The sequence below is a fragment of the Dryas octopetala genome, chromosome 3, assembly GCF_963921425.1.
Source record: "Dryas octopetala chromosome 3, drDryOcto1.1, whole genome shotgun sequence".
Lineage (NCBI taxonomy): Eukaryota > Viridiplantae > Streptophyta > Magnoliopsida > Rosales > Rosaceae > Dryas > Dryas octopetala.
In genome coordinates this window covers 24607622-24631958 of record NC_141368.1, presented here as the reverse complement: position 1 = coordinate 24631958, position 24337 = coordinate 24607622, and the positions used below count along the sequence as shown (strand labels likewise).

At 39.8% G+C, this 24337-nt stretch overlaps 2 long non-coding RNA genes and 1 pseudogene across 2 annotated transcripts; 2 read left to right on the top strand and 1 right to left on the bottom strand.

Annotated features, from left to right (window-relative positions):
• Positions 1 to 7036: 7036 nt before the first annotated feature.
• LOC147291960 (uncharacterized) lies at positions 7037 to 10522 on the bottom strand (annotated as a pseudogene).
• A 3087-nt stretch (positions 10523 to 13609) lies between these two features.
• Positions 13610 to 15251, top strand: LOC147291959 (uncharacterized). Its single transcript, XR_015121515.1, has 4 exons — positions 13610 to 13737; positions 13825 to 13870; positions 14324 to 14395; positions 15036 to 15251. It is a non-coding gene; the product is annotated as an uncharacterized LOC147291959 (long non-coding RNA).
• A 5750-nt stretch (positions 15252 to 21001) lies between these two features.
• On the top strand, positions 21002 to 22643 carry LOC147291958 (uncharacterized). Its single transcript, XR_015121516.1, has 4 exons — positions 21002 to 21129; positions 21217 to 21262; positions 21716 to 21787; positions 22428 to 22643. It is a non-coding gene; the product is annotated as an uncharacterized LOC147291958 (long non-coding RNA).
• Positions 22644 to 24337: the final 1694 nt, after the last annotated feature.

The window sequence follows — 24337 nt, the reverse complement described above, 5'->3', positions numbered from 1 at the left end:
TAGCAAGGATTGTGCAGTAATTACCTTTTGCGCTGGCTTAAAATTATTAAGCCTTATATAACCACGGACTAAAATTTTGGATTTCGAGAAATTTTAAATTTCAATAAAAATTAGACAAAAACGATGAAAATTGTTGTATAAATACAAAATTTTTAAATAAAATTCACATTATGTTTTTTTTAATATATTATCTATTATATTAATGAAAAATAATTAAAGAAATTTAATTATACAGTAGTTTTATGTTATATAAGATGAAAATAATGCGCAGCAGAGAAAAATACTGTTAAAGAAAATTAGTATAATAAATAAATAGAATTAATATATTCTTTATACTTTATAATTTATATATTAAATTTTATATATTCTAAGATACATTGATTTTAATTACTAAATTTCAATAACTTTTTAGTTTAGGTATAGCATTTTAGATTAGGTATTAGTTGAAAAGTCAAATAAAATAATAAAGTAAAATGTATTAAAATTTATAAATATTACATCACAAATATTACATTAATTTATACTATATTGTATTAAAAAAAAAATCAATTTAGTCACAACTTAACTGTGACTGTCTTGGTAAATTTAAAGAGACAACTTACACCACTATACTATATATTATTTTGAGTAAAAGTATTGTTTTGACCTCTATTTATACTATATTGTAGTATAATTTCTCTAAAAATAATTCAATTAAGTCATAACTTAACTGTGACTTTCTCACAACTTAGATGTGAGTGTCGTTCAATCACAACTAAATTTGAAGTTGTGAGTGTCGTATAGTCACAACTAAATGTGAAGTTGAGACTACATTGACTACATTAGCAAATTTTCAAGATAATATAAAAGCCTCAAGGGAAATTTTTTCAAAACATTATAAATTTTAACTAACACTCATTATATGTGGGCCAAAGGACAAAAATGTCAAATGGAAAAGACTCAAATCAAAGGGGCCAACATATTTGTGACCTAATCTAAAAAAACTACATTTAAATTTAGTAGTTCAATTGAAATATTATATGGTCTTCATGCTATACCAAAAAATTATTGTGATTTGGTATTTATTCCTAATTTTCTATATATTCTATATACTCTAATACTCTTTATACTCTATAATTTATATATTAAACTCTATATATTATATATTGTTTATCATATGGTATAAGATATTAGAGTTTAGGCCTTTTAGGGTATTTTTAATTATTTTTTATATAGAAATGTATTAGAGTATAGGATTTAAAAACAACTAAACGAAATCTTAAATCATTTTTTCTTCTTTCCAATTGTCAAAAGGCCCCGAATTCCAATTAACCCTTAACTTTTTTTTTTTCTTCTTTTTCTTTCCTTCATTTTCCCTTCTTTTTCCTTCCTGTGACTCTATCTTCTTCCCTCTCATTTCTCTCTCCCAGCCCGATCGCATCTCTTCCTCCTTTCTCCTTCCTCATTTTCCTCTCTCTCCCCGATCTCCCTCTCTTCCTCTTCTCCTCCCGATATCTTCTCCCTCCATCCCCGTTGGCTGGGTTTGAACTGTTTTTTTACAATTTTGCTTGGTTTGAACTTTGGATAGAGAAGGAGAAGCCAAAGAGAAAAGTGGTGAGAGAGAAAAAATTGCTGGGTTTGTGCAATTAAGTGAGCGAAATTTTCAAAATTTCAACAAATTTTGGCAAATTTCGGCGAAATTTATGAAATTTTTACGAAATCTTGACAAATACATGTTTAAATTTTCATACCTCGAAAAACGAAATTGTATTCCTTGTATATAACACACATACGGACTTGCATGCGCACACACACACACACACATATCCCCAGACTCTAAATCACAACTGCACAAAGGGCAAATCCAAGAAGTACATTTAGAATTTCTAATATAACTTTTTGTCAAAAAATTTGAATGCCATAATTTTTTTTAAAAAATATACATGTAGGTTTGGGGGTGGCCACTTCAATCGTACATGTGGTCTTGTCCATAATTGTAGAAGGGAACTGTAAAATAAATAAGTTTAATGTTGAAATAAACAAGGGTCTTGTCCTCCACAGAACCAAGATCTTCAATAAGAAATTACATAAACCAACACCAAGTATATATCCTTGTTTTCTATCTCCACCACTGCATATGCAATTGGATACACATTGTCATTGGCATCAACACCAACTATAGCCAGCAGTTGCCCTGTAACAAATGCACAACAAACATCAATAAAATCCCATAGAAGTTAATTCAAATACAATTCACTTAAATTACAAACTGATGAAAATCGTGTACCTTGTAATGCTCCTTTCAAGTGGCATCCATCAACACCAATTAGTGGCCTACATCCAGTTACAAATCCATTCTTCAAAGCATCCAAACATACATATAAACTTTGAAAAAATGGAACTTGAAGCTTCATAAGCATTGTGCTTCCGGGATTGGTCAACATTATGACACAATATTCCCACAACTTTGCATATTGCTCCTTGTAAGTCCCCTCAATCATAGCCCTAGCCTTCACCTTTGCACATTACCTCATCCCTATAACTCTGACTAAAGGTTAATGTAATCGCATAATCTCTCTTCACTTGGGCCTGCAATGTGGTTAACTTCATCTTCGGATCAACTTAATTTTATCCTATCAAGGTACTTATTTCCGACAAACGTAGCATTCACATTTCTATTTTTGTAACCCCTACCACATTCGTGCTCATTGAACAACTTTGTAATCTGGAATGTGCTTTCTCCTTGGACTTTGACGGCATGGAGGGTCCAACTGCTACCCTCTTCACATACAGTTGTCACTCTGACTTTATCATTCTTGGTAAATAAAGTGTTATACCCATGCTTGGCACTATACTCCCTTATTGCTTTCTTCAAATGGTCTAATGTACCATAGGTCTGCCCAAGAGTGAAGTGTGGATCCTTCGTGTTAGCTGTTGCATTAAACTCAGGATATCTTAGCATCTTTGCACCCTCTTCATCAGATGAGTTTGGGGTGTGTGTAACTCGTCTGAATTTGCTTCAACTTCTTCCATATTAACAAAATCTTCAGGCACAAAGAACAGTTGCTCGCTAGTGTCCCCAGTTGCCATTTTCCCCAAACCTTCTATTTCTATATCAATGTCAAATAGGTGATCATCATCAATAGCCACATCATTGTCCTCATCATAAAACTCGGAATCTGAATCACCATCACCATCCCCATCATTCGCCTCTCTTGTATACTCATGCTCACCACCTACAGAAGCCTCCCCAACAGTGACATTAATGAAGTCATCTAGATTAAAGTCACTAAATAAAAGCTCATCATCCGACTCATGCAACTCATGTACAATAAGTGATGATTGAGTGGCTTGGTCTTGAGATGGTTGAGTGTCAAGGTCTGCAAAGTGGACCTAATGCATTATGCTTAACAATAAACAACAATAGATTAATTACTTTCAAACAAAATTAGGAGCACTTCAATGAAAAAATATGAACCACTACTATTAAAAAAATCTATTATTACTACAAAGAAAGAAAACACAGAAAATTGATAAAATGTAAAAAACAACAACTATTATGCAATCTACATTATCAAATAATTTAGTGGACCAGCAAGCAACTATGTGGAATTAAGCAATCCGCAAAGAGTCAAAATGTATTTCACTACTTCTAGCAAACTTCTAAAATCTAAATTATCATCTACATTTATAGAAGTCTTAGGTTAGATGGAAATAACATGTGTTGGACACAAAGAATTAAATAGACTTGTGATATTATAAGAATATTTTATCATAACATGTGTAAAGTCGACTTATGATATTCTTATAAATTTAAAATAAACGATCGCAATAAAACCGTATAGTACATTTATAATAAAATACACCAAGTCAGTTACCAATAGAACCTGTCGTACATACGCAGAGCCGAGAATCTGTCCTACGCATGCAGAGCCAGAAATGTTGTCTTACATGCACGAAGAGCCACAAAGGGCTAAGCATTACGACACACAGCCCAAAGCCTAAGTGTGTGCTGTAATGGGTCCCAAAGACCTATCCAATCCGATAATCTAGAGGATACTGAACAGGTGGTCTGAAACTATTTCCCATAACTAAATCAAAATTTCTTTTTCCACCGATAGAAATATCTTAATGTACTTCAAAAAAAAAAAAAAAAGACTTTAAAATCTATAAATGTAAAGCATATCTATTTTAAATTCAATAAGTATAAATCCAACCAATTCTTTTCAATTAAAAACTGAAGAAATAAATAAGCTATAAGGAGAAATTAAGAAACTAGAATCCTTCCCCAAAAGAGATCCATCAATTTAAACGATCCATTAAGAAAATTAGGTTTTTGAACTTATATAAGAAGGTTGGAAAACCTGAAGTCCAACCTTATTATCAAATCCCAAAATCAATTCAAGATACTTAACATAATTAAATTAAAGGCATTTCATAACATTCATTGAAAAGTAAAAGTTCACTCACATCTAACACTTCCCAATCAAATCTCGACTAACCAAAATAAAACACAAATTTCATAATCATTTAAGGAAACCAAGGTCCACTCACAGTGAGAAAATCTAACTTCAATCCTCCGCCGGATCGTCATGAGCCCCGGGCGTCTCGCCTATATCATAAACAATAAAATATGCAATTAATCTCAACTCCAATACATTAAATTTTGTGTGTGTGTGTGTGTGTGTGTGTTAATCCTAATGTCCCGCTCAACGTAACGGTTAGAAATCATTTTTCTCAAAATTATACACTCTCAAACCTATTCCTAAACCGTCCCGGCTCCAAACCACAACTCCTACCAACTCATGTGGCCTACCCTACTTGGGAGTGGTTCGAAGATTAAAACGATACCCGCAAGGTGTCTGATTCTCGAGCCAAAAGAATAATTTCGTCACTTAAGTCACATCCACCTATCCAAAATCATCAACCAACTCAATTTTGATACTCAACAAATCATTAGACAATTTACGTGGCAGCTGGGTGGTCAGAACCCCTGCTGTCACCGCTCAAAGTGGCGGCACCAAAACTAAATTTCACAAATGTCTCTAAATTCCTCAAACTTTTCAATTCGGAACTTCAATTGAAGGTTCTAAGGAGTGAAAATTGTCCAAAATTACATTAACATCATCCCAATTTCGAAATTCTCAAGAGAAACCCGAAATGGGTTCTAAATCCCCAATTTCAATTCTCCACAATTATTCAAAATAAAACACCAAAATCACTAGGAAATGAAATCTCATACCTCAAGGAGAAAAACCCACTTAAATCCTCGAAAATTTGTGGTGAAATATGGTTGGAAATTGGAGGATGAGGCTGGCGGTTTGAGGTGGTTCTTGAATTATTTCCACGACCCAAGGGAGCTGCTCGGCGAAGGAGGAGGGCTGGGGTGCCGACTGGCTTGAGGGGAGGTCACCAGAGATTGGCGACTACGAGGAGAGGCCGGTGCTACGCACAGAGAAATGGCAGAGAGAGAACACGGGGAAAGAGATAATTAAAGAAAGAGAGAGTGAGAAAGAAAGAAGAAGAAAAATCTAAAATTTAAAAGAAAACTTTCGACTTTCTGGAAACGCCCTAAAAAATGTAAAAGTCTAAAATACCCTTTACTTCAAACGTCCATAATTCTTATTCCGAAACTCCGATGGACACATAGTTCGTGTCTACAAGTTTGTGGGTTCAACACTTATCTGACGAGACCAAACACGCAACCAAAAACCCAAAAGATTAAAAAGTCAAAAATTCGGTCAAACTAACTCTTTGCTTAAAATCCTAAAAATACACTTAATAAAAATTTAAATAAAAACCCACAAATAACTTAAACTTAGACTTCAAAGGTTACATTGGGGTTGGGTCGTTACAACCTCCCCCCGTTAAGAAAATCTCGTCCTCGAAATTTGTACCTGTCATGTGAAGAGATGCGGATACTGAGCTCTCATTTGTTCCTCTGGTTCCCACGTCGCCTCTTTCACGGTGTGGTTTTTCCATAAAACTTTAAACAGGGGAATGATCTTAGTATGAAGTACCTGATCTCTACGATCTAAAATCTCAACGAGCTGCTCCTCATAAGACAAATCCTCTCTCAACTCAACGGGTTGGGTCTCCAAAATATGAGAAGGATCCGGTCTATACTTAAGCAACAAAGATACATGGAACACATCGTGAATCCGAGACAACTCCATAGGTAAAGCAAGTCTATAGGCAACTGGGCCAATTCGCTCCTTAATCTTAGAAGGTCCAATGAAACGAGAACTTAACTTTCCATGCTTCCCAAAATGCACTACACCCTTCCAGGGTGATAACTTTAGGAAAACTCGATCACCCACCTCAAACTCAAGATCCTTCGTGCGTGTATCCGCATAGCTCTTTTGTCGATCTTGAGCCGCCTTCAACCTGCTCCTAATAACTTGTACTTTCTCTGATGTCATCTGTACAAATTCCGGCCCAATAAGTTTCCTCTCACCAACTTCGTCCCAACAGATAGGTGTCCTACACTGTCACCCATACAAGGCCTAGCTTATAAGGTGCCATACCAATACTCGAGTGATAACTGTTGTTATAAGCAAACTCCATCAATGGTAGATGAGAATCCTAATTGCCCTTAACTGTAGTACACAAGACCTCAACATGTCCTCCAAGGTCTGTATAGTTCTCTCTGATTGTCCATCGGTCTGTGGGTGGAAGGCAGTACTAAAATGTAACTTTGTACCCAAAGCCTGTTGTAAGCTCTCCCAAAATCGAGAAGTAAACCGTGAGTCTCTATCCGACACAATAGGCACGAGGGCACCATGCAATCTCACAATCTCATCCACAAATAATTTCGCCAGTTTGTCCAAAGGGTGAGTCTCACGAACATGTAGGAAATGTGCAGAGTTCGTGGGTCGATCAACAATCACCCAAATACTATCGTGCCCACTCTGAGTACGTGGAAGTTTGTATAGAAAGTCCATGGTGATGTGCTCCCACTTCTACTCAGGAATCGGAAGTGGCTGCATGAGTTCTGAAGGCTTATGGCATTCCACTTTTACTTGTTGACAAATTAGACATCTTGCAACAAATTCTGCTATTTCTTTTTCATTCCTGGCCACCAGTAATGTTCTCTGAGGGTACGGTACATTTTGGTGCTACCCAGATGCATGGCATAAACTGAACTGTGAGCCTCCTCCAAGATCTCCCTCTTGAGCGCCTCATCTGCCGGCACACATAACCTCGTACCCATGACCAAAACTCCGTCATCTCTGACTGTATAATCGGCTCTCAACCTACTTCCCGCTTCATCCCTTAGCTTCATCAACACAGAATCCTGAAGCTGTGCCTCTCGTACCTTATCAATCAACACTGGTCTTACTCGAAAGCTAGCTAACAAGGCTCCAGAACGATCTACATCCAAGGTAGCTCCTGAAGTCCTCAACTCAACTAATAAAGGCAGGCATATCGCCTTAAGATGTGCCAAAGAGCCTGAAGTCTTCCTACTAAGAGCATATGCCACCACATTAGCTTTTTCAAGGTGATACTCAATAGTGCAATCATAATCCTTGATCAACTCTAGCCACCTTCTTTGTCTCAAGTTCAATTCTTTTTGAGTGAATAAGTACTTGAGGCTCTTATGATCAGTGAAGATCTGACAAGTCACTCCATATAAATAATGTCTCCAAATCTTAAGAGCAAACACGATTGCTGCAAGTTCTAGATTGTGGGTCGGATAGTTCAACTCATGCTTTTTGAGTTGCCTAGAAGCATAAGCAACCGCCTTACCATGCTGCATCAACACACAACCTAGGCCTTGGCATGAAGCATCGCTGTAAATCACAAATCCACTGCTACCATCAGGAAGTGTCAAAATAGGGGCAGAAGTCAATCGATTCTTAAGCTCTTGGAAACTCTCCCACACTCATCGGTCCACACATACTTCACTCCTTTCCCGGTCTACCATGTAAGAGGAGTTGCTATCTTAGAAAACCCTTCTACAAAACGACGGTAATAACCCGCCAAACCAAGGAAACTCCTCATCTCAGTTACACTAGTAAGTCGCTCCCAATTCATAACTACCTTAATCTTCTGTGGATCGACAAAAACACCCTTAGCTGAAATCACATGCCCCAAGAATCCCACTCTATCCAACCAAAATTGGCACTTGCTGAACTTGGCATACAACTGATGCTCTCTCAAAGTCTTCCCGTCTTTAAGTGCTCCACATGATCTCTGTCACTCCGAGAATACACTAATATGTCGTCAATAAATACAATGACGAATCAATCCAAGTAAGAATGAAAAACCCGATTCATGAGGTCCATGAAGGCTGTTGGGGCATTAGTCAGCCTAAATGGCATGACTAAGAACTCATAATGTCCATATTGAGTACGAAAGGCAGTCTTGGGTACGTCGGTCTCTCTAATTCGTAATTGATGATAGCCCGATCTCAAATCAAACTTAGAGAATACCTTAGCGCCTTGCAATTGATCAAACAAGTCATCAATACGAGGCAAGAGATATCGATTCCACACTGTGGCCTTATTAAGTTGTCTGTAATCAATACACATCCTTATAGTTTCATCCTTCTTCTTCACAAACAACACTGGTGCGCCCCAAGGAGAAACACTAAGTCGGATGAACCCCTTCTCGATCAATTCCTGTAATTGAGTTTTCAACTCCTTTAATTCAACTGGAGCCATTCTATACGGTGCTAAGGAAATGGGTGATGTACCAGGAACCAAGTCAATGGCAAAGTCAATCACCCTCTCAGGAGGCAAACCCGGAAGGTCGTCTGGAAATACGTCCGGAAAGTCTTGTACCACATGTATATCCTCAAGTCTCACCTCACTAACTCGACTATCAATGATGTGGGCTAAGTACCCTGTACAACCCTTCCGTAACAGATGTCTAGCAGTAAGGGCTGAAATCATACAAGATGAAAGTATTATACGCTCACCATGAAAAACAATCTTTGGTCGCCCTGGAGGTCTGAAAGTCACTATCTTCCGAAAACAATCAACAAAGGCATGGTGAGTAGCAAGCCAATCCATACCCAAAATAAGGTCGACGTAAAAAATGTCCAAGGGAATCAAATCTGCCTCAAGTTCATGATCGTCAATTAAGATGGGGCAACCTTTAAAAACTTCACAAGCTAAGAGTGAAACCTCGGCTGATGTAGCTATAACTAACTCAGATTTCAACGGAGTCGACACCCTATCGGCGGAAAAAGCAAGTCTACGTGCAACAAAAAAGTGTGTGGCACTAGGGTCCATCAAGATACGTGCATTTTGTCCAAAAATAGAAATCGTACCCATAATGACGTTCGACGAAGCTAAAGCGTCATGCAACGTCATGGCAAAGACTCTACCCTAAGCTCTTGGGCGTCCTAGTTGACCCCTCTGCTATCCTCCACCTCTACCAGCATGACTAGACTATGCGCCACTACTAGATGTGGTACCCCCAGTCTGTAAGGCTCCCTGACCCTGACTTTGTGCCCCAAAAGTCTGTCCCTGATGAATGGCTGACCCTGAAGCTCTTCCATCGCTCTTTCGCAACATTGGACAATTCCTCCGAATGTGGCACATTTGTCCGCACTGATAACAACCAGTACTACCCTTTTGACAAAGCCCACTATGAAATATACCACAACCGCAACATGGAGCATGTGAACTCCACTAGTCTGACTCTGTTGTTTACCCGAGTGTTCCCTGTTTCGGACTAAGCTACCCCCTGAAGGATGACTCGAACTCTGACTGTACCCAAATCCTCCACTGCCACCAGAACTTTGTCTTTAACCTATGAATCCCCCACAACCAGAAGAACTAGAGCTGAAGCTGCCTCTCTGGGATGGTCCTTGACTAGGGCCACCCATAAAAGTACTCTGGTGAGGGCGACGTCTCGCCTCACTTCGGCTCTGCTCCGGTAAAGATCTCTCAACCCTCATGGCAGCATCCCTCAAAGAACTAAAGGTAGAGTGGTTTGCTGCGTAACCACCGTGCGAATAGAATCTCTCAGACCCTCCTCAAATCTCGAGCATCGATCTGCCTCGTCTGCCACAAGTGCTGGGCAAAACCTGGAAAGCTCAATAAACTTTCTCTCATACTCTGCTACTGACATAGACCCATGTCTAAGCCTTAGGAACTCAGCCCTCTTCTCATCACAATAAACTCGGGGATAATACTTCTCATAGAATTCTGAATCTGTCCCAAGTGATCTCGGCTGCCACGAGTCCCAAACACTCGGAGTCCCACCAGTGATAAGCATCACCCACTAGCAGGAAAGTAACCAAGACCAACTTTCGGTCATCGTGGCATCCCATAACCTCAAAGATCCTCTCGAGTTGTATCATCCACTCGTTAGCCACGCTGCGATCTGAAGTACCCGAAAAATTTGAGGCCCCAAGCTTACGGGCACGCTCAATGCTGTATTCCCCCTTAGGAAATACTCTAGTGCGAACAACAGTAGTCACTGCCTCAGCTAGCCTATCGATAGACTGTTCGAAACCTTGTGCCGTCTTATCGACACCTTTTGCAACCCTACGGTGGGTCCCCGGCGGTCGGCCACGTCGAGGAGGCATAATACCTATATGAAAGCCAGACACTTATCAATAATAAGGATGCACATTTAGTGTTGAGTTAAGGAATCTAAAACCTAATGCTTTGATACCAAGTTGACAGGACCGCCCCTAGATTCCACCCTGAAACTCGAAGAGGTCCTGTAGGATCCAAAATTAAGGAAAATCCTACCGAAAATTCGGTAGAACCTCCCCTGAAAATGGACTAACCCAAAATTTATAAAACCTGTAAAAGCACTTCTAAACACATCAGTAGCCTCTACCACAACCAAAAAAGGTTTCAGACCCTACAAATACAAAATAATCTTATAATTTAAGTATGGTTATTAGAGCCACTACTCCTATTACAACAATTTTTTTTTTTATGGAAGCGATGCCTACAAAATCCGAGTAGAGGAAATGGACACTATGCCTCGACGTGATTGGCGCGATCTCCACCACTGCTATTGCCTGGGGGACAATTTAAGACAAAACAAAAAAATTGTGAGATAAACTCAATGAGTGGACAACTTTATAAGTATGGAAAATAATTATCGCTTAACTTTTCAGGAATCATTAAAAGTCAAATTTAAACTTTAAGACCTCACGTCGCTCCTTGAAATCCCCCAATTTTAAAACGCTTTTAGAAACACGTTCAAAGTTGCTATCAAAATTTAATAAACCAAACCAAAGCATAAACCATTTATCAAATAAAATTAAAACATTAAAATTTTGAATAACTTATAAATTTAAAATAAACGATCGCAATAAAACCGTATAGTACAATTATAATAAAACATATCAAGTCAGGTACTCATAGAACCTGTCATATATACGCAGAACTAAGAATCTGTCATACACATGCAGAGTCAGAAATCCTGTCTTACGTGCACGAAGAGCCACCCCCAAAGAGCTAAGCATCACGACACACGGCCTAAAGCCTAAGTGTGTGCCGTAATGGGTCCTAAAGACCTATCCAATCCGATAATCTAGAGGGTACTGAAAAGGTGGTTTGAAACTATTTCCCATAACCAAATCAAAATTTCTTTTTCCACCGATAGAAATATCTTAATGTACTTCCCAAAAAAGAGACTTTAAAATCTATAAATGTAAAGCATATCTATTTTAAATTCAATAAGTATAAATCCAACCAATTAGTTTCAATTAAAAACCGAAGAAATAAATAAGCTATAAGGAGAAATTAAGAAACTAGAATCCTTCCCCAAAAGAGATCCATCAATTTAAACGATCCATTAAGAAAATCAGGTTTTTGAACTTATATAAGAAAATGTATTTGAAAACCCGAAGTCCAACCTTATTTATTAAATCCCAAAATCAATTCAAGATACTTAACATAATTAAATTAAAGGCATTTCATAACATTCATTGAAAAGTAAAAGTTCACTCACATCTAACACTTTCCAATCAAATCTCGAATAACCAAAATAAAACACAAATTTCATAATCATTTAAGGAAACCAAGGTCCACTCACAGTGAGAAAATCTAACTTCGATCATCCGCCATATCGTCACGAGCTCTGATCGTCTTGCCTATACCATAAACAATAAAATATGCAATTAGTCTCAACTCCAATACATTAAATTTTGTGTGTGTGAGTTAATCCTAACGTCCCGCTAAACTCACGCTCAACGTAACGGTTAGAAATCATTTTTCTCAAAACTATACACTCTCAAACCTATTCCTAAACCGTCCCGGCTCCAAACCACAACTCATACTAACTCATGTTAAACCATAAATTAAAAAGGAACTGCATGTGGCCAAACCTACTTGGGAGTGGTCCGAAGATTAAACAGTACCCGCAAGGTGTCCGATTCTCAAGCAAAAAGAATAATTTCGTCGCTCAAGTCGCATCCACCTATCCAAAATCATCAACCAACTCAGTTTTGATACTCAACAAAGCGTTAGACAATTTACGTGGCAGCTGGGTGGTTAGAACCCCCGCTGTCGCCGTTCAAAGTGGCGGCATCAAAACTAAATTTCACAAATTTCTCCGAATTCCTCAAACTTTTCAATTCTAAACTTCAATTAAAGGTTTTAAGGAGTGAAAATTGTCCAAAATTATATTAACATCATCCAATTTCGAAATTCTCAAGAGAAACCCAAAATGGGTTCTAAATCCCCAATTTCAATTCTCCACAATTACTTAAAATAAAACACTCAAATCACTGGGAAATGGAAGCTCGTACCTCAAGGAGAAAAACCCACTTAAACTCTCGAAAATTTTCTGTTTGAGGTGGTTCTTGAGTTATTTCCACGACCCAGGGGAGCTGCTCGGCGAAGGAGTAGGGTTGGGGTGTCGACCGGCCTGAGGGGAGGTGTGAGACCCAAAATTTTCCAAATTTATTTTGGAATTTTTCTTTAATTTCTAGAATTTTTCTAGAAATTTGTTTGGCGGAAAATCGTATTTTTCCCTTAAGCTTTAATTGTTTGACCAACTTTGACTAGAGTTTTGACCCAAGTTAGACCTTTAGAAGGTGGTACTTTTACTCACGAACCCAACGGAGCAAGTCTCGTATTATTCCGAGTCCGGGAGATTATTTTATGAATTTCCCAAAATTTCATTTTTAAAAGCATTTTATCTTAGTTTGTGGAGCTTGAAATTTTCAAAATTTTTCTAAAGGGCAAATTGGTAATTTGACCTCATAGTTAATTAGTACTAGTCGATACGAGTCCGTAGTATTTTTCGGGGTATTTTTCCGAGTCCCGAGCTATTTTTAATTAATTTTTGAAGTTAAGAAATATAGGAAAAAGAAAAATAAAATAGGAAAAACACCAGATCGCGCCACGTGGCACGATCTGGAGCGTCCAACGATGCATGGCAGCAAGATCTGATGGCTGCATGTGCAGCCAAGTGTCAAAGCCTTCGCCACGTGTCAAGTTCTCATTGGTCAAAGTTATGACGGTTGACTTGAGTCAACCCAGTCAACTCGGATGAGTCAACCGAGTTGACTCACTCACTCTTCCTATAAATAGTGGCGTGAACTCAGCTGGTTCTTCATTCATTTCAGCCGCACGCTTCCCAAGAGAGAGCTTCTCTCTCCTCTCTCCTCCTTTCTCTCTCTTCTTCAATTTTGTTTTGAGTTTATCTTGAGTTCTGGAGCTCCGATCGACGATCCGATTTCGCCTACGCGATCGTGGCGACGAGCTCTTCAATTCTAGTAGTGTGAAGGCTATGTTTTGGTGAAGTTTTAAAAAAAATCATTTCTGAGCTCCATAGGTAATTTCTTGATCCCTGTCGAATTTCTGCTAAAATTTTGTTAAATAAATCTCTTGTTAATTAGGCTATTTTAATCTTATTATTTAGCAAGTCTAGTAGTACCGAGACTCTGCTCGTGGGAAGTCTTCAACAGGTATACCCTTAACCCAGCTTATTTGATTTGCTGTTGTTTAAGTGGTGGTTATAGACGAAACACCGTTTAACTGTTGTTATTAAATGAACTTAATAAATATTGAGGCCATATCAGTGGTAACCAAATAACGTGATGACTAAGGTCAGTCCATGAGCATACATGCGTTGGGTACTGAGCCAGAGCTCCCTCAGTTTCCCCATGCACTGACCTGGTCACGTTGTAAGGTTCATATCTGATCAACCTCCTCGACAATAAATTAAAATAAACTTAGAAACCACACGGTCTGACATGACTGTCTGCCTCGGGGAGCAGGGTCATGCCGGATCAAGAATTTAGAGAAGCCTAGCAAGTTACGCTAGTGCCAAACCTCTAAATTTTACCTGGTCTTAATAGACAAGGCCGAGAGTACGTTTAGTACGTTCCTAATAGCTGTCGTCGGATTCGGATCTCCAGTTTCCCAACAGGTACAAGTGGGACCCAGACACAGGAAAGGGATCAGGCAAGGGACACACTTTGGTAAAACAGGTAGGGGGAAGGTACCATATCCCGGTTAATGGATTTCCTGCCTATTTTCGTACTATATGTATATGAAAATGTCTTTCACAGAGAATGTGCATGATTTTTGTATGGCATATTTGTGTGATTTTCTGTGTGATACCTTGGACGACCTGAGAGTAACGGGCACGTGTTGTGACCTTGGGTTTCGATCCCCTAAACCTCCGGAGGGGTAAGTACGGACTGGTTAGTCGAATGTCCTTCTGGGGAGGCTAACCAATGTGGTATTACCAGGTAAATGGATACTCTCACCACAGTATCGAGGTGGTGGTTGAATTTCCGATACTGGTGGTTGGCCTGTATGTGATCGGTCGCAGGTATGTTTCTGAACTATGTCACGTGACATGAAGGATTTTCACTGAAAAAGATGTATGAGCATGCAAAGGCTTTACTCACTGATTATTGGCATAATTATCTTTATCATTACTGGCTTTGGTTACAATATTATTGATATTGATACCCTGTTTTTGGGTGTGCATTGCTTTTAAACTGTTTTCCTTGAAATCCTATATCTTCGAGTATTGCTTTCAAACCTAACCAGGATTTTCCCTCGAGGGGAAGCGATGAACGTATGTGACGCTTACCCCCTACTGTACTCTTGTGAGTGCAGATAATCCAGTTGTTGGAGACCAAGATTGAGGTCGTGGGTGTGGCACTTGCAGCTTGTCAGTTTCAGTCTTGCTATCTGGTTTAGATCCTTTCTTTGGATCTGTGGTGGTGTTTCTCTTTCATCCTCGTAGGTGGCATATCCCAATGGCTATCCATGAGTCCAATTTGTTGCACCACTTTGTTGAAGACTGAATCACTCTGGCGTGGGTTGGACTATCCTGACATATCTGTTTATCTACTGTTTATTTATGTAGCATTAGGGTTAGTGTATTTGAAACATATAACCCTCACGGGTTGGTACTCTTTACTGTTATTTATAATATGAGGCATTTTCAGTAATTTCTTCCGTTGTATTTTTACTACTCTGATCCAACCCGGGTTCTTCAATAAAAAGGGCTTAACTCGTTTTAGAGAGCTTGGGAATATAATACTCGGGGTAAGGGGTATTATAGTCTCAGGATCTTTAAGACGGGTGCCGCTGTGGTGTTCCCAGTTTCGGGGCGTCACAGAAAAAAATGGTATCAGAGCGGTACGACCTATATAATAATAATAAATAAATAAATAAATAACTTTGTAAGATTGTTAGTAGATTATTTTTACTAATATGCAGGATATGCCAACCCAGAGCCGATTCAGCAGATTCCTTCAAAGTTTCCAACCAAACACATTCTTCGATAAGTCTTTCCCTTGAAACACTTTTGTTCCTTGTATCATTTGTGTCAATCATTCCCTTATTTGTTTTCAGTCTTGCTGACAAGATGCCACCCCGTTTCGATCGAACTAACAGTAATGCCAATAATCGGTTCGACCCACAGCAAATGGCTGAATTTATGCAGGCTTTCTTTGCTCAACAATCTGGTAACCGTCTCACTCCCGCTGAACGTGAAGATAAGCGACGAGGCGAGTACTTAGATCGTTTCCTTAGGACTAAGCCGATGAAGTTTCACGGAAGTTCTGAACCCGATTTAGCTGAGAATTGGGTTACGCACATCGAGAAGAAGCTCGAGTCGATTAACGCACCAGATGAGTACAAGATCTGGCTAGCTACACATGTGTTTGAAGGCGAAGCTGACGGATGGTGGAGATGCATTAGGCACCGAGAAAATATTAACACTATGACTTGGGAAGGATTTAGGGAATTGTTCTACGACAGATATTTTCCCGAGCCACTGCAGATGACAAAGATGAAGGAATTCATGGATCTAGAGCAGGGAAACATGACTGTTTCTGAATACGTGGGAAAGTTTACTGAACTTGGACGTTTCGTCCCATCTACCATGAATGATGAGAAGGCAAAGACTGTCAGATTTCTGCAAGGTCTGAAGAACGGGATTCGCCAATACTTGGCAAGTCAAAGGTTTACAGTTTTCAAAGATGTGGTCAATGCTGCTTATGCTCAGGAGCAGGATTTCCTTGCAACTAGACAGAAAGGGGAAATTGCGAGGTCTGAGGGAACAAGACTAGGAAAAAGAAGAAATTTTCAGAGGGGGGGACCCTCCCGAAACCAAAGAAACTGGAAGAAGACTAGACTTCAAATTTGTTTCCAGTGTGGAGGTGAAGGCCACTACAGAAATGATTGTCCTACTAGAACACAGCAGAATGCCCCCAGGCCACAACCACAGATACAGGCTGTACCACAACCATTTAGAGCTCAACCATTGCAACATGCACCACCACAACCCAACAATCGTGGAGGACAAGGAAGAGGTGGCGGAGGAAGACCACAACCAGCTAGAGGAGGACGAGTTTTTGCAGTAAGAGCTAACCAGGAAGAAGCCCCACTTGACGGTACTATACTGCTCTTTAATACTGAAGTTAGAATTTTGTTTGATACGGGTGCTTCACACTCATTTGTCTCTGTTAGCTTTACTGAGAAATTAGGATTGCATGCTGAACCTTTAGCTGAAACCATCCACATGAGTACACCCATTGGAACAACAACCGAGGTAGATAGAATTTACCAATCTTGCCAACTAGTAGTCCAAGACCGAGTCTTGACAGCAAACCTATACCCTTTGAACATGGATTACTACGACCTTATTCTAGGAATGGATTGGTTACAAGAAAATCAGGCACAGATCGATTGTGAGAAAAGAAAAGTGAAGGTAGTCACGAGTAACAGAGAAGAGGTGATCATTCGATTGCACAAACCGCTACAACCCATCAACCCATTGCTGAGAGTTTGTTTCAAAAGCAAGAGAGCTATGCTATGCTATTCACTCATCATTTCCACACAAGCCAAGCAGAAGAAAGATAAACCAATACCAGTGGTAGACGAATACCCAGACGTTTTTCCAGAAGATCTGCCCGGAATCCCACCAACAAGAGAAGTAGAATTCAAGATTGAACTTGTACCAGGCACTCAACCTATTTCAATCCCGCCCTACCGCATGGCACCAGCTGAGATGGTGGAGCTGAAGAAGCAATTAGACGACTTGAAGGAGAAGGGCTTTATCAGAGAAAGTATATCACCATGGGGAGCCCCTGTTCTATTCGCCAAAAAGCATGATGGAACATTGCGACTCTGCATAGACTACCGGAAGCTGAACCAAGTCACAATAAAGAACAAGTATCCATTGCCTAGAATTGACGAGCTATTTGATCAACTTAGTGGAGCGAAGTACTTCTCAAAGATTGATCTCAGATCCGGCTACCATCAACTCAGAGTTCGAGACGAAGACGTCCCAAAGACTGCTTTTCGTACCAGATACGGACATTATGAGTTCGTTGTGATGCCGTTTGGATTGACAAATGCACCTGCCGCATTCATGGACCTGATGAACCGAGCATTCCGTCCATACTTGGACAAATTTGTTATTGTCTTCATCGACGACATCCTGATTTACTCCAAGAGTAAGGAAGAGCATGAAGAGCATCTGAGAATTGTTCTACAGACATTACTTCAAAAGCAACTTTACGCCAAGAAGTCAAAATGTGAATTTTGGCTGAAAGAGGTACAGTTCCTTGGCCACATCATCTCAGAAAAAGGATTATCTCCTGATCCCAAGAAGATCGAAGCAGTTCTGAATTGGGAACAACCGAAGAGCATGACAGAAGTCCGTAGTTTTCTTGGATTAGCAGGTTATTACAGAAGGTTTGTAGAAGGTTTTTCCAAGATTGCTACCCCGATGACTCGACTACTCAGAAAAGGATTCAAGTTTGAATGGAACGAGAAGTGTGAAGAAGCATTCCAAGAGCTCAAGAAACGACTGACAACTGCCCCAGTGTTAGTCTTACCCAACAATGAAGATCCTTATGAAGTCTACACCGACGCGTCCATAATAGGAGTCGGATGTGTACTGATGCAGAATGGGCGAGTGATAGCCTATGCCTCAAGACAGTTGAAGGAATATGAAAAGAATTATCCAACTCATGATTTGGAGTTAGCCGCTGTTGTACACGCTCTAAAAATCTGGAGATGCTACTTGTATGGAGGCCGATTCACTGTTTTCTCAGATCACAAGAGCCTCAAGCATATATTCACTCAGAGAGATCTGAATTTGCGACAACGACGCTGGATGGAGTATCTTAAAGATTATGATTTTGAATTACAGTATCATCCAGGAAAAGCCAACAAAGTAGCTGATGCACTGAGCAGGAAGAAAAACACTCTAGCCAGTTTATTGATGGCTGAACGGGAGATCCTACAGACTTTGGATCAGTACAAAGTCAACGTACGCCATGATGGAAGGATTGCAAGTATGCAGATTGAGCCCCAATTGGAGCAAGAATTAGTTCAAGAACAAGAAGAGGATCTAGAGATACAACAGAAAAAGAAAGAGGTATACTCAGGAGATGCACCTGGGGAATGGAAGGTACATTCTGATGGAAGTTTGAGATACAGAGGCCGAATAGTTGTGCCAAACAGGAAAGAAACAAGACAACGGATTCTGAACGAAGCTCATTCTACCAGTTTTGCTATGCACCCTGGAGGAACGAAAATGTATCAAGATTTGAAACGAAGATACTGGTGGAAAGGTATGAAAAGAGACGTGGCTGATTTTGTTAATCACTGTGTGACCTGCCAACAAGTGAAAGCCGAACACCAGAAGCCGTCTGGATTGTTGCAACCGTTACCTACTCCAGAGTGGAAGTGGGATTGTGTTACTATGGATTTCATCACAGATCTGCCGAGAAATACAAAAGGGCACAATGGTATTTGGGTTATCGTGGACAGACTCACGAAGTCAGCTCATTTCTTGCCGGTCAAGATGAACTCACCTGTTGATTATTTTGCTGATCTCTATATCGAATGGATTGTTCGATTGCATGGTATCCCGAAGACGATTGTTTCCGATCGAGATCCCCGATTTACATCTCGATTGTGGCGGAAGTTACAATCTGAATTAGGCACTCAATTGAATCTTAGCAGTGCCTATCATCCGCAGACGGATGGGCAATCTGAAAGAGTTATTCAGATACTGGAAGATATGTTGCGAGCTTGTGTTCTAGATTTCAGGGGTAAGTGGAGTGAGTACTTACCGCTCGCCGAGTTCGTATATAACAATAGTTATCAAAGCAGTCTCAAGATGGCACCGTACGAAGCACTTTACGGAAGGCCATGTCGTTCGCCACTCTGTTGGGCCGATGTTGAGGACCGAGTTGTTCTAGGTCCTGAAGTGATTAAAGAAACGACCGAAAAGGTCAAGATAGTCAAGAAACGACTAGAAACCGCCCAGAGTAGGCAGAAATCGTACGCTGATCGAAGGAGGAAGCCTTTGGAATTTCAAGTTGAGGACTTGGTGTTTCTAAAAGTTAGTCCTTTGAAGGGTACATTTCGGTTTGGTATGCGAGGCAAGTTGGCACCCAGGTATATTGGACCGTTCAAGGTTTTGGAACGTGTCGGGAAAGTTGCTTACAGGTTGGAGTTGCCGCCTCAGTTAGCATACATACATAACGTATTCCATGTGTCCCAGTTGAAAAAGAGTGTGCCTGACATCCCTCAAGTGATGCCTTGGATTGGTCTACCGCTCGAACCAAACGTGTCTTATGTGGAAGGACCTGTTTCTATTTTAGCTTACGAGACGAAACAACTCAGGAATAGGAAGGTACCACTTGTAAAAGTTCAGTGGCAGCGCCATGGAGTCGAGGAAGCGACATGGGAACTGGAATCCGACATGAGGAAGAGATACCCGCATCTCTTCAGTGAACTCAGGTAATCTCGAGGACGAGATTTTTTTTAAGTAGGGGAGGATGTGAGACCCAAAATTTTCCAAATTTATTTTGGAATTTTTCTTTAATTTCTAGAATTTTTCTAGAAATTTGTTTGGCGGAAAATCGTATTTTTCCCTTAAGCTTTAATTGTTTGACCAACTTTGACTAGAGTTTTGACCCAAGTTAGACCTTTAGAAGGTGGTACTTTTACTCACGAACCCAACGGAGCAAGTCTCGTATTATTCCGAGTCCGGGAGATTATTTTATGAATTTCCCAAAATTTCATTTTTAAAAGCATTTTATCTTAGTTTGTGGAGCTTGAAATTTTCAAAATTTTTCTAAAGGGCAAATTGGTAATTTGACCTCATAGTTAATTAGTACTAGTCGATACGAGTCCGTAGTATTTTTCGGGGTATTTTTCCGAGTCCCGAGCTATTTTTAATTAATTTTTGAAGTTAAGAAATATAGGAAAAAGAAAAATAAAATAGGAAAAACACCAGATCGCGCCACGTGGCACGATCTGGAGCGTCCAACGATGCATGGCAGCAAGATCTGATGGCTGCATGTGCAGCCAAGTGTCAAAGCCTTCGCCACGTGTCAAGTTCTCATTGGTCAAAGTTATGACGGTTGACTTGAGTCAACCCAGTCAACTCGGATGAGTCAACCGAGTTGACTCACTCACTCTTCCTATAAATAGTGGCGTGAACTCAGCTGGTTCTTCATTCATTTCAGCCGCACGCTTCCCAAGAGAGAGCTTCTCTCTCCTCTCTCCTCCTTTCTCTCTCTTCTTCAATTTTGTTTTGAGTTTATCTTGAGTTCTGGAGCTCCGATCGACGATCCGATTTCGCCTACGCGATCGTGGCGACGAGCTCTTCAATTCTAGTAGTGTGAAGGCTATGTTTTGGTGAAGTTTTAAAAAAAATCATTTCTGAGCTCCATAGGTAATTTCTTGATCCCTGTCGAATTTCTGCTAAAATTTTGTTAAATAAATCTCTTGTTAATTAGGCTATTTTAATCTTATTATTTAGCAAGTCTAGTAGTACCGAGACTCTGCTCGTGGGAAGTCTTCAACAGGTATACCCTTAACCCAGCTTATTTGATTTGCTGTTGTTTAAGTGGTGGTTATAGACGAAACACCGTTTAACTGTTGTTATTAAATGAACTTAATAAATATTGAGGCCATATCAGTGGTAACCAAATAACGTGATGACTAAGGTCAGTCCATGAGCATACATGCGTTGGGTACTGAGCCAGAGCTCCCTCAGTTTCCCCATGCACTGACCTGGTCACGTTGTAAGGTTCATATCTGATCAACCTCCTCGACAATAAATTAAAATAAACTTAGAAACCACACGGTCTGACATGACTGTCTGCCTCGGGGAGCAGGGTCATGCCGGATCAAGAATTTAGAGAAGCCTAGCAAGTTACGCTAGTGCCAAACCTCTAAATTTTACCTGGTCTTAATAGACAAGGCCGAGAGTACGTTTAGTACGTTCCTAATAGCTGTCGTCGGATTCGGATCTCCAGTTTCCCAACAGGTACAAGTGGGACCCAGACACAGGAAAGGGATCAGGCAAGGGACACACTTTGGTAAAACAGGTAGGGGGAAGGTACCATATCCCGGTTAATGGATTTCCTGCCTATTTTCGTACTATATGTATATGAAAATGTCTTTCACAGAGAATGTGCATGATTTTTGTATGGCATATTTGTGTGATTTTCTGTGTGATACCTTGGACGACCTGAGAGTAACGGGCACGTGTTGTGACCTTGGGTTTCGATCCCCTAAACCTCCGGAGGGGTAAGTACGGACTGGTTAGTCGAATGTCCTTCTGGGGAGGCTAACCAATGTGGTATTACCAGGTAAATGGATACTCTCACCACAGTATCGAGGTGGTGGTTGAATTTCCGATACTGGTGGTTGGCCTGTATGTGATCGGTCGCAGGTATGTTTCTGAACTATGTCACGTGACATGAAGGATTTTCACTGAAAAAGATGTATGAGCATGCAAAGGCTTTACTCACTGATTATTGGCATAATTATCTTTATCATTACTGGCTTTGGTTACAATATTATTGATATTGATACCCTGTTTTTGGGTGTGCATTGCTTTTAAACTGTTTTCCTTGAAATCCTATATCTTCGAGTATTGCTTTCAAACCTAACCAGGATTTTCCCTCGAGGGGAAGCGATGAACGTATGTGACGCTTACCCCCTACTGTACTCTTGTGAGTGCAGATAATCCAGTTGTTGGAGACCAAGATTGAGGTCGTGGGTGTGGCACTTGCAGCTTGTCAGTTTCAGTCTTGCTATCTGGTTTAGATCCTTTCTTTGGATCTGTGGTGGTGTTTCTCTTTCATCCTCGTAGGTGGCATATCCCAATGGCTATCCATGAGTCCAATTTGTTGCACCACTTTGTTGAAGACTGAATCACTCTGGCGTGGGTTGGACTATCCTGACATATCTGTTTATCTACTGTTTATTTATGTAGCATTAGGGTTAGTGTATTTGAAACATATAACCCTCACGGGTTGGTACTCTTTACTGTTATTTATAATATGAGGCATTTTCAGTAATTTCTTCCGTTGTATTTTTACTACTCTGATCCAACCCGGGTTCTTCAATAAAAAGGGCTTAACTCGTTTTAGAGAGCTTGGGAATATAATACTCGGGGTAAGGGGTATTATAGTCTCAGGATCTTTAAGACGGGTGCCGCTGTGGTGTTCCCAGTTTCGGGGCGTCACAGGAGGTCACTAGAGATTGGAGACTGCGAGGAGGGGCCGGTGTTGATGGCCGGTGCTACCCACAGAAATAGGGCAAAGAGAGAACACGGGGAGAGAGAGAAAGAAGAAGAAAAATTTGAAATTTAAAAGAAAACTTGGGACTTTCTAGAAACGCCCTAAATAGTAAAAGTCTAAAATACCCTTTACTTCAAACGTCCATAATTCTTAATCCGAAACTCCAATGGACGCAAAGTTCGTGTCTACGAGTTCGTGGGTTCAACACTTATCTAACGAGACCAAACATGCAACCAAAAACCCAAAAAATTTAAAAGTCAAAAATTGGGTCAAACTAACTCTTTGCTTAAAATCCTAAAAATTACCCTTAATAAAAATTTAAATAAAAACCCACGAATAACTTAAACTTAGACTTCAAAGGGTCACATTGGGGTCGGGTCGTTCCATCATTTTCAAAACATTTATTACTCGACTGTACAACAATATAATTATAAACATGTAAATTCACAAAAATTCATTCATACCTGATGGTCAATATACAATGGTACAACTATGCCCAGTTATTAAAAGAAATAGCATCCAGAGTGAGAGTGCCCTAGTAAACAGAAATAAGAACTCGCAATTGAGAAACCATATCACCTGCCACTGGATCAGTTATGAGCTCTGGCTTCGCACAAGTATATGTCACACGTATTAGCTTGGCTAGGCTCCCCATAATATAAGTGATTAATTCTTCTTGAAGGTTTAGGAGTTTGAATCCAAGGTCACGAACAACGCTTCCCTTACTCTCAGACCAACAAACATATTTATAATAGCATGTTATAATAATTTAAAAACACAAACACACACACAAGGTCCATAGTCAGGAAAGTAGGATAAATCCCCTACCTGGAATCCAATGCTCTTCACATGTTCTCTTACATAACCTATGCATCCTCATCCATCTCGAATCAATCGCCTTCTTGTTACGTCACAAAGAAATTCTTTAGTAACTGGTGTTCCTAGTGTCCGACAATACGACAACTTAGTCAAAAGTTAAGTTCAACACAAACACATTATAACTCATCTTTTTAGGTCACACGTTCCTAAAGACTCTAGTCCTAAGTAGACTAAACTTTATTCTTTAGGGTTTTTAATTTTCAAGTTTTATCTTAAAGTCAAATCACTTGACTAATTGCTTTAGTTCAAATCAATTCCACAAATTAATTTCAGTTAAAATAAATCAAACCTAAGTACTATCCAAGTAATTAATTAATGAGCAAATTACAATTTAGTACCTCAACTTTACATGTTGTTTCAACTTAGTACCCCAACTTTGAAAACTTGCAAAAAAGTACCTCAACTTTCATTTTGTATCAACTTAGTACCCCAACTTTAAAAACTTGCAAAAAAGTACCTCAACTTTCATTT